The following is a 10558-nucleotide window of genomic DNA, read 5'->3' as shown; positions in this document are numbered from 1 at the left end:
TTGTATAACCTTTAAAGGTAGAATATTTTATGATGTGCCTATAAATTTAAATAAAACTAGTACAGCTAAAACATTGTCTCAAATCTTGTAAGAAATACTGCAATTCATAAGTGTTCCTGTGAAACTTTTGGGGCGTTAACGATTTGAAAGTTAACAATGATGAAGTTAACAACATTGTTAACATCAACACGCTTCTAAAAAATCAGTCCATTGTTTGTTACAGAAAGATACAGAAGTTATGTACATGATCAGATTGCCATTATGTTAATACATATGCATCACATTCAATAAATATTGAAAAAAGTATTATTTTCTTATTTTAAATACCAAGTTAAGGGCGTGATTAGTTTGACCTAGGTATTCTCTTTGCTCATTGATTTCATTGTTTCCAAGTTTATTTTATTACATCTAAATTAGTTTTTTTTCCATTTTCTGTAAAACAAATATTTTTAAGTATCATGCCCATTTGTCATGTAATGTTTCAAAAATCCTAGTAAATTTCTCTAAGAATGGGGTCAAACTAATCATTCTGTCCTTGTGTGATTCCAGGAAGTGTCTTTGGAAGATGTTCTTCAAGATGAGACTATTGTACAGGAATTGAACGACACGGATGAGTTTAATGACAACGCCTTTACAGGAGGCCTACCACAAAGTTATGATGATGATATTGTTCAAGAATTAAATGACCTCCAAGAAACGGATGATGACACAATCGATATAGGAAGAGCGCAGCAGAATGATGATGGAACCTTTTCATGTACAGTCTGTTGGAACGTGTACTCTCGCCTGGAGAACGCAAGACGCCATTTGAAAACACATAATTTGAACTTGTATCAGTTCTTGTGTCGACAGTGTCAGCGTACTTTTAGCGAGGAGGCAGCTTACATTCGCCATTGCGCATTCAGACATAAGTCAAGATCATTGATCTGTAATGACTGTGGCTCAGCACATGGAAGAAAAAGTGAAATGAAGAACCATCTGAAACTTAGGCATGGAAAAACAGGCAAGGCTGCAGAGAAAGGTTTTAGATATATGTGTACATTTCTGGATTGTAATGACGAGGAGGTGTTTTCTGAATCGTCAGATTTGGATGATCATATTAATTCTGAACACCAAGATCATCCTGTTGAATCGCTGAAAAGCTTTATAGGTGATAAATATTTAAAAGGTATAATGTCCTTATTACCAAGAAATGTACCGAAACCGGTGCCCAAAGAAGATAATGAGACCGAAGAAAATATGATCGACAAAAAAATGTCATATTTGAAAGTTTGTCATGTGTGTGGAAAGACTTGTACAAGTGACAGCACCTGGAGGAGACATAAGAAGAGTCATAACTCCTTGTACAAATATAAATGCAACACATGTGGCATCTACTTCATGACGGAAAAGATGTTTAAAGTACATAAGAAGTACAGACATGAGCTGAACAGTTTTCTTTGCACATATTGTGGTATAAAAATGCACAGAAAGCATAGCATAGACATGCACATCCTGAATGTACATGCTGACAAGGTGGATCTGACCAAGTCCCATTTGAAAATCTACACATGCGAACTTGACGACTGCTGGCGAACGTTCACGCATCGGACGGTTTACGAGGATCACCTGAACACACATACTGGTGATAAACCGCACAAGTGTCAGGGTTGTGATAAGACGTTCGGCAATCGCGTACACAGGAGAGGACATGAGAAAGTTTGCCTCGGAGTCGGGGTATTTAATTGCGACATATGCAAAAGGGCTTTTCCTTACAAATCCGCGCTGATCACCCACAAGAAGAAAATCCACAAACAGTTTACATGAACTGTAACACATCACAATATGATTGGATGAAGTTCTATGGCAATTAATTGCTACAAATAATTTCAGTGTATTCACTGTTGGCCCTCGGGTCTTTGCCTTTTGCTTGTTGCAGTTTCTGTATACTGTTTAAAACATTTTGTAGTATTGAGAATGATCATTATTTTTCATTAATCCAAATGATTCATTTTTGAAAGTAAAAATTTATCGAATATGAATTTTGCTTTACTATAGCTGTATTTTGTATGCTCAATGTACATATATTATGTGCTTATATTATTATTTTATTGATACATGTATATGTGCCTCCATGTGACTTAAGCCTTTTTATGATATTTTCTTTAATGCTTTTATATGAAATATTGAGTTTTATCAGTGAAATAACAACAGTGAAAATATTAATTTAGATACTTTAATATTAAAAGTTCATAAAACAAGTAAATAGTAAACTATGAAATTTTTTTGAGAACTTTCTTTCCACATGCCGGAATAGAAATGACATCTATGTCATCTGCTATCAAAATTTTGAGGTGCATCCCACGAGCATAAGCGGCAAAGCAAATACTCATCAAAATGGGTATTTAGAAAAATAAATTTTAAAAAACTAATTAATTAAACTCCAAAAACAAGCATAAAAGAAACAGAAAAATTGTTGATCTCAATGTTTGATCATATGATTTTACTTGAGATTATAGAAAACAATATTTTCACTCATGGCTTCACCACTTGTGCAAATATGCTTATTCTATAAATCAACAATTTTTCTCTATATCATAATCATTATTATTTCTTATAGTTAAATTTTAATTATTCATTTTCTTTTTTCTTCTTTTATCAGTGTCAGAAAAGTACAATGTTTTATCAGGGCTTCCATTAAAAGGAAGTTTGGAAGTATATTACTTCCTAAAAATGGGCTAAAACTTCCAAATTGAGTTCATGGAAGTTTGAAGACTTCCAAAATTTTATCAAAAACTTGTCACCAATGGTGAAGGCTTGAAAGGTCAACATTAATATCAAAACCTGATGTCAATGAAACTGTTACGGACATATTTTCCTGAATTAAACTGAATTGTTTGAAATCAATTTAATGAAGTTGGCATGTTTAACTTAAAATTATGAAAAAAATAATAGTGTAACGGTTGCACCAAGATGGAATAATTTGTATTGTAGTGTAGAAATTGAATTTCTTAATTTCAGAGAAAAACTTTCAAAATGGATGGCAAGGAAATTCATACTTGCGGTTTAAAATTTGTAAATGGAAGCCCTGTTTTATGCACATATTTCGTTAAATGTAAAAAAAAATAGTCTAAATAAAATTATCTGTTTTGTCAAGATTTTTTTCCATTTTCCCTGACTGTATAATTTAGGGGGTGCACCTGGCAGTTGTGCACCCTTAAATTGTCCAAGTTTAATTTTCAGGTCAATGTTGGAGAAAAAAAGTATTTAAAAAAAACACACTCATAATGCACCATTTCTGGACTAAGAATTGTTGAAATTTCTTGAGGGAGGGGGGACCCATCCCAGTGCGGCCATTTTATGCCATATCGCAGTATTACACATATGTTTCTGAGAGAGGGGTGCAGGTCAAAGATACAAGCCCCAAGATACAACTCATCTAACATCAACTCCTTGATCTTCCCCCTGTATTCATCCATCAATAATACAGAAAATTGATAGTATTGAGCTAGCTTTGAGCTAATTTTAGGCGGTATGTTTTTCTTGAAGAAAAACAATTGTCACCATAAGCACAAAACAAATCAACAGCACGGTAATACCTGTATGGAGAATGAATAACACTTTATGTTGCTGGCCAGTGTGCAATTCCTTCATAAACTAGTCATATCTGAAGTTATGCTATGTTATGAAATGAAAAAATAAAGTGTAAGGAAACGTCCTGATTGTATCGGAACAGGAAAATATTATTTTATCAAGATGGCTTGATTGTCCGCAGCAGAATAGTTAACTTTTGTTGTCATGCGAAACTGTAACCTTGATGAACTCTGAAAAAGGTACAATGTATGAGACTTGACAGCCCCATCAGGAGCTCTTGTCTGATATTTCAATGATAAAAAAATGGTCTGCTGTTTTTCGCGGATCTGATGGCTAGAAGGACATCCCCACCCCACCCCCACCCCTTAAAAATTAAACAACATTTTTAAATCACTGTTATAGAAATTGAATTTCTTAATTTCAGAGAAAAACTTTCAAAATGGATGGCAAGGAAATTCATACTTGCGGTTTAAAATTTGTAAATGGAAGCCCTGTTTTATGCACATATTTCGTTAAATGTAAAAAAAAATAGTCTAAATAAAATTATCTGTTTTGTCAAGATTTTTTTCCATTTTCCCTGACTGTATAATTTAGGGGGTGCACCTGGCAGTTGTGCACCCTTAAATTGTCCAAGTTTAATTTTCAGGTCAATGTTGGAGAAAAAAAGTATTTAAAAAAAACACACTCATAATGCACCATTTCTGGACTAAGAATTGTTGAAATTTCTTGAGGGAGGGGGGACCCATCCCAGTGCGGCCATTTTATGCCATATCGCAGTATTACACATATGTTTCTGAGAGAGGGGTGCAGGTCAAAGATACAAGCCCCAAGATACAACTCATCTAACATCAACTCCTTGATCTTCCCCCTGTATTCATCCATCAATAATACAGAAAATTGATAGTATTGAGCTAGCTTTGAGCTAATTTTAGGCGGTATGTTTTTCTTGAAGAAAAACAATTGTCACCATAAGCACAAAACAAATCAACAGCACGGTAATACCTGTATGGAGAATGAATAACACTTTATGTTGCTGGCCAGTGTGCAATTCCTTCATAAACTAGTCATATCTGAAGTTATGCTATGTTATGAAATGAAAAAATAAAGTGTAAGGAAACGTCCTGATTGTATCGGAACAGGAAAATATTATTTTATCAAGATGGCTTGATTGTCCGCAGCAGAATAGTTAACTTTTGTTGTCATGCGAAACTGTAACCTTGATGAACTCTGAAAAAGGTACAATGTATGAGACTTGACAGCCCCATCAGGAGCTCTTGTCTGATATTTCAATGATAAAAAAATGGTCTGCTGTTTTTCGCGGATCTGATGGCTAGAAGGACATCCCCACCCCACCCCCACCCCTTAAAAATTAAACAACATTTTTAAATCACTGTTATAGAAATTGAAGTGGTTGCTTCTGGTTGTTAGTTAGTATCCACAAACCAGTTTGCTTCTTATTTGAAGTAATTAAAGCACTCAAAGCAGGTGCTAAAAAAAGCCAGTTTGTCTATGTGCAATATTGAATATCGACAAAGATTGAAGGCGCCTTTTATTCTGCAAAATGTATGAAATAGATCATATGTGAATGGAACTGAGGATCAACCATTTTTAAATTCATGATAAATTAAGTCATAAAAAATAAATGAAGTAAGGTCATAATGTGTACAACATTTGATTGGAGTAGAAGCATTTGAATTGGCGGAACTGGTGTGCTTTCAGGACTGTTCTGAGAAGAAAGACGAGGACCAATCAGCCAAAATACAGTGTGAGGACTGCACTCTTACCTTTACAAGTGTGCATGGACTATCAGTTCACATGGGCAGAAGTCATGGCAAAAAACCTAGTATGAAATCAAAGTTGGTATGCCATATCTGCGGGTCAGTGTTCACAAGGAATGACTCCCTGCAGGACCATGTACGGTTTGTACACCTCGGTCAGCCCCGAAGAAAAACCGCCAGGGTTCATTGTGATATTTGTGGTAAGAGCTTCGGCAGGAAGTGCGACCTTCAGGATCACAAGGCTGTAAAGCATTTGGATGGTTCGTCGTTGAGGTACAAGTGCAGCCAGTGTAACAAGTCTTTCAGTCGACGATGGTCTTTGAATGCTCATTGCAATAACAGGCATGCTGGGAAATATTTTGTTGAATGCGAAAAATGTGGTAAACAGTTTAATTCATTGTATAACATGAATAAGCACACCAAAGCTGGATTTTGCTATGGAAATGAGAGAGCTAACTTTAAATGCTTCATTTGTGACAAGAGAGTGCATACAAAGAGTTCGTTAGAAGGCCATCTGACTGCGGTGCACTTTGGTGGGGCATTCCATTGTCTGTGTGGTGTCACAATTAAATGGGATAACGATGTGAAAAAGCACACTGAGAGTTGTCATGAGTACCAGGAGAAATTCAATGAAAGTGGCGGGAGTTTACCAGTTGTTCAGCAAACTTTTAATGTTAAACAGAAACCATAGTTTGTAGAATTTAGTGTGTTGTTGTGTTTGGTAAGGCAAAGGTCTGGAACTTAATGTTAAACAAAAGCATTTTTTTAGCTCGACCATTCGAAGAATAAGGAGAGCTATACTCCTCACCCAAGCGTCGGGGTTGGCGTCACACCTTGGTCAAGGTTTTGTGTGCAAGCACACATAGGTTAATATCTCAGCAACTTCTTGAGGTATTGCATTGAGACTTTATACAATGGTACTTAACCATCCAACCTACTTAATTAACCAAGTTAGATAACTCTAGTTTGCATTTAATGCAAAATAATTGCCCTTTATTATTTTGATATTAAAATTTTGCATGTAACCACATTTATGTTAATATCTCCGCACATCGTGTATTGAATTAAAATCTTGTCTAACAGTGATCCATGCACGTTTCGCCAAAACTTTTCAATCCTTACACAGAAAAGTGGCGGAATAGTTGAGCGCGCTGTCTCTGTGACACCTCTTGTTAGTTTGTAAAATTTGGTGTGCTGTTGTGTTTGAATGTATTACAGAAGCCATATTCTTGCATACCGGACGTGTGTTTCCGGTCATGTGACCAGTGCTGGAAAAACCCATCTTACATACCCCATGTAAGATGAGTCACGCGCAACAACGCGCCACTTCTTATTTCATTTATTTCAGTATGGTTTATGAAAGATATAGTATGCCATTTCAATAAAGCGCAATCAAATATATATGTTTGTAAGACTTTTAATTAAAATAAAAAATAATTCATCGTAAAAAACACTTTTTTTAGTTATTTAAAATTACTGCGCTCTATGACGTCAGTAAACAACGTCGCACGCGCTTTTTGGTGTACTTGTACAGAAGTTCGTTTTTTCTACGTCATTTTTCCACAAATTTATAGTTTTAGGTATGCAAGAAAAAATATCAATCATGTTTTTCCGTTCCGGATCGAAAAATTCGACCCTCGGGCACGCTGCGTGACCGGTAACTCGGCAAGCCTCGTTACCGGCTTACGCACGTGCCCTCGAGTCGGTATTTTTCTATCCTTACCGGAAACACCTGATAGATACTTATAGTCTGTAAAAATTTGTAAGACTTTTAATTAAAATAAAAAATAATTCATCGTAAAAAACACTATTTTTAGTTATTTAAAATTACTGCGCTCTATGACGTCCGTAAACAACGTCGCAAGCGCTTTTTGGTGTAATTGTACAAAAGTTCGTTTTTTCTACGTCATTTTTCCACAAATTTATAATTTTAGGTATGCAAGAAAAAATATCAATCATGTTTTTCCGTTCCGGATCGAAAAATCCGACCCTCGTGCACGCTGCGTAACCGGTAACTCGGCAAGCCTCGTTACCGGCTTACGCACGTGCCCTCGAGTCGATATTTTTCTATCCTTACCGGAAACACATGATAGATACTTATAGTCTGTAAAAATTGGTGTGCTGTTGTGTAAAGTTATGGCAAAGGTCTGAAACTTTTAATGAATTACAGATGGCTTCTGTAAAATTTGATGTTTTGTTGTGTTAAGTTTAAATGCATATGTCTGAAACATTAAATTAAAAAATGTATTACAGAAGCCTTAGTCGGTAGGATTTTGTGTGTTTATTTAAGGTTTTCTGTTCTACTAAAATTTCTTAATAGCATGTCTTCCTATGTCAACTAGTTTGTTATATAAGGACCACAATGGAAATAAGGGATTATCAATCCCTTTTTTGTGTTATCCTTAGATATATAATGTAGTTAACATGGATATATTTTATTCCTGATGTTATTTATCATGTGTTTAATTCCATGCTATGTACATTTTATGCTGAAATAAATCTATCTATCTATCTAAGTCATGCCAGATCAGTGATGTTCAGGATTGGTATATGTACATATTAAAACTACTGTTTGCTAATAAACAAATTGTACTAGCCAATCATTTAATAATAACAGCATGGTCATCAAAACCTTTTTGCACTTATACCACACCAAACATTGGCATCAAACTGAAGTTTTCAGCTCTTCAATAGCATTGTTTAAAGGGACTAGACACCAGACTGATAGTCTTAAAATCTGCAAATTCAGTATTTGCTCAAAACAAGCTTAGAATTGTCAAAATGAGCTAGTATGCCACCGATAATTCATCACTTTACACCATTAAATGATTTTTTTGTCGCTGTCCCAGCTGAGTTGACCATGTGAAAATAGGGCATAATGGTTTCCTTGTTTATAGTGTGCATATTTAGCACGTAAAAATCACGTGATTAGTTTGGGGATACATATACCAAAGCTATTTTCAAATTTACAAGGAAGATTAACCCAGTAAAAATCAAATTGGACAAATACGAAAATACTGTGTCAGTTAAATGTGTCGTAAGCGATGTGATACATCAGTCAGTAAGATTCAATGCACTGTACACAACGATATCAAGTTTTGACAATTTCTTTTTTTTTTCTTGCGATTGTGTCATCCAAGGGGCTGTATTCAACAAGCTACTTAGATTGAACTCAACTTTGAGATTATAAACTAAGTGTTTTGATTGGCCTATATATTTAGCTGACCAATAGGCTGAATTGAATCACTGAGGGATGTCTAAGGATAAGGATAAGATCAATATAGAATACTGGTGTCTAGTCCCTTTAAGGCTTGGATTTAATTGGCCAGTTGATGTAAAACAAAGTAATTAATGCAAACTGTACATTTATACAACTAGACAGGAAGCTTGTTTGTATTTCTACTGATAAATGGTTCTTCCATCTTGCCTATTTTCACAATGGTTTAATAATTGTTTATTTTTGTTGTAGTTTATAGTTAAACTTTTCATAAAATACCTTTATAAAGTAACAAAGTTTAAGTTGAATAAATTTTAAATTTGTATTATATTTTGTCTTTTTCCTATTTACTATTTTTTCAATTTCCTTTTCACTGTTCATATTGTTGCTTTGTATGTACCTGTGCAAATATTTTAATGCAATTATCCAGTTTTATAACAGTTACTGATAACTGGTATGACGAAAAAAAATATATTGAGTCCATGTGTATTTGATTGTCCAGGATTATCATGTGACAAGTAAATCTCTCTTTTGGCTTATTATTAGGGTTGATCTGTGCCATACCAGTCATGCTTTTGGTGATATTTAGCCCCTGTCCCATCTTTAACTGAAAAACAACAACAACAGACACGGTGGCTTTTGCTCTGATCTTATTTAATTTTTAAAACCGATTTTCTGAGACAGTTTGTAAATATACGCCCTGAACAAAACCCAGTAACATTATTTTTGTTGGATGATACTAGCATGCAACATTGAACCAGTGATGACTTTTATCTGCATTTTGACACAATTTGACAAAGAATCATGGCTGTCCGATTTAAGATACAAATCTACATGTAGTTCTTGTTGTAAACTTGACATGATTTTGTCCTTTAGACCTTGTATACCTTTGGCAACTGGCTTAACCCAATGGTCTCTTGTTTATGGCCTTGACATTTTGGCCTGGTCTCTGGTTTATGGCCTTGACATTTTGGCATGGTCTCTGGTTTATGGCCTTGACATTTTGGCATTGATGTTATGCCTTTGGCTATTAGCTTTGACCTTTTACCTATATGACAATTGGCATGGACCTTGATTTAGAGTAAATTGACTTTTTTTGCAATTGGCCTTGACCTTCAACCTCTTAGCATTAAAAATGTTGGCAAATGGCCTTACACTTCTGCCTCTTGATTAATGATGCAAGTATTAATATTTTTGAAATAGGTACTGGGCATTCAATTCATTTTAGTTACTGTACCTTTACATGTGACTTGCAGGGTGGCTATGTGGCTGACATTGAAGTCCAACTGAAGGAGGTGGAGGCTGTGACGAGAAAGAGTCTGGCCAAAAACAGGCTGAGAACTGTGGCCTGCCCTGAATGTGGAAAAGTGTGCAATAGGAGGCACCTGAAGTTCCATATGGTAACCCACTATGACCTGCCGTATAAATGCACAGCTTGCAGGCTGTTCTTCAAAAGCGAGGGGGAACGCTTGGAGCATGTTCGGAAGAAGCATCCCAAGATTCACATGTGTCCACAGTGTGGGAAGTCATATAATTATGCGGTGTCACTGCGTCAACACATGGATGTGTCCCATAAAAGGGAGGAAGAAAGAGCTAGTTATACATGCAAAATTTGCGATAAGGTGTTCCCTACCAGAGGTCGGCTTACCGTCCATGATCGGTCTCACTCTGAGCACCGTCCTTATACGTGTGAGCAATGTGGTCAGTCTTTTAAGTGCCTTGACCATCTGAAAAAGCATGCAATGCATATTCATGAAGGTCTTCCGAGGAAAGATTATTGTCGAACATTCACTTGCGAGCACTGTGCCATAAACTTCAAAACAGTGACATCATTAAAACTGCACATTCTTCGGAAACACACTGATAAGCCAGTGTTCAAATATGTTTGTGAAATCTGTAGCAAATCCTTCACAAGAGCAGACCGGTTGGAAGCTCATATGAACAAAGAACATTATGATCGAAAACCTTACTATTGTTCAGATTGCGGAAA

The sequence above is a fragment of the Mya arenaria genome, chromosome 12 (assembly GCF_026914265.1).
Source record: "Mya arenaria isolate MELC-2E11 chromosome 12, ASM2691426v1".
Taxonomy (NCBI): Eukaryota; Metazoa; Mollusca; class Bivalvia; order Myida; family Myidae; genus Mya; species Mya arenaria.
Note: the sequence above shows the minus strand (reverse complement) of the source record.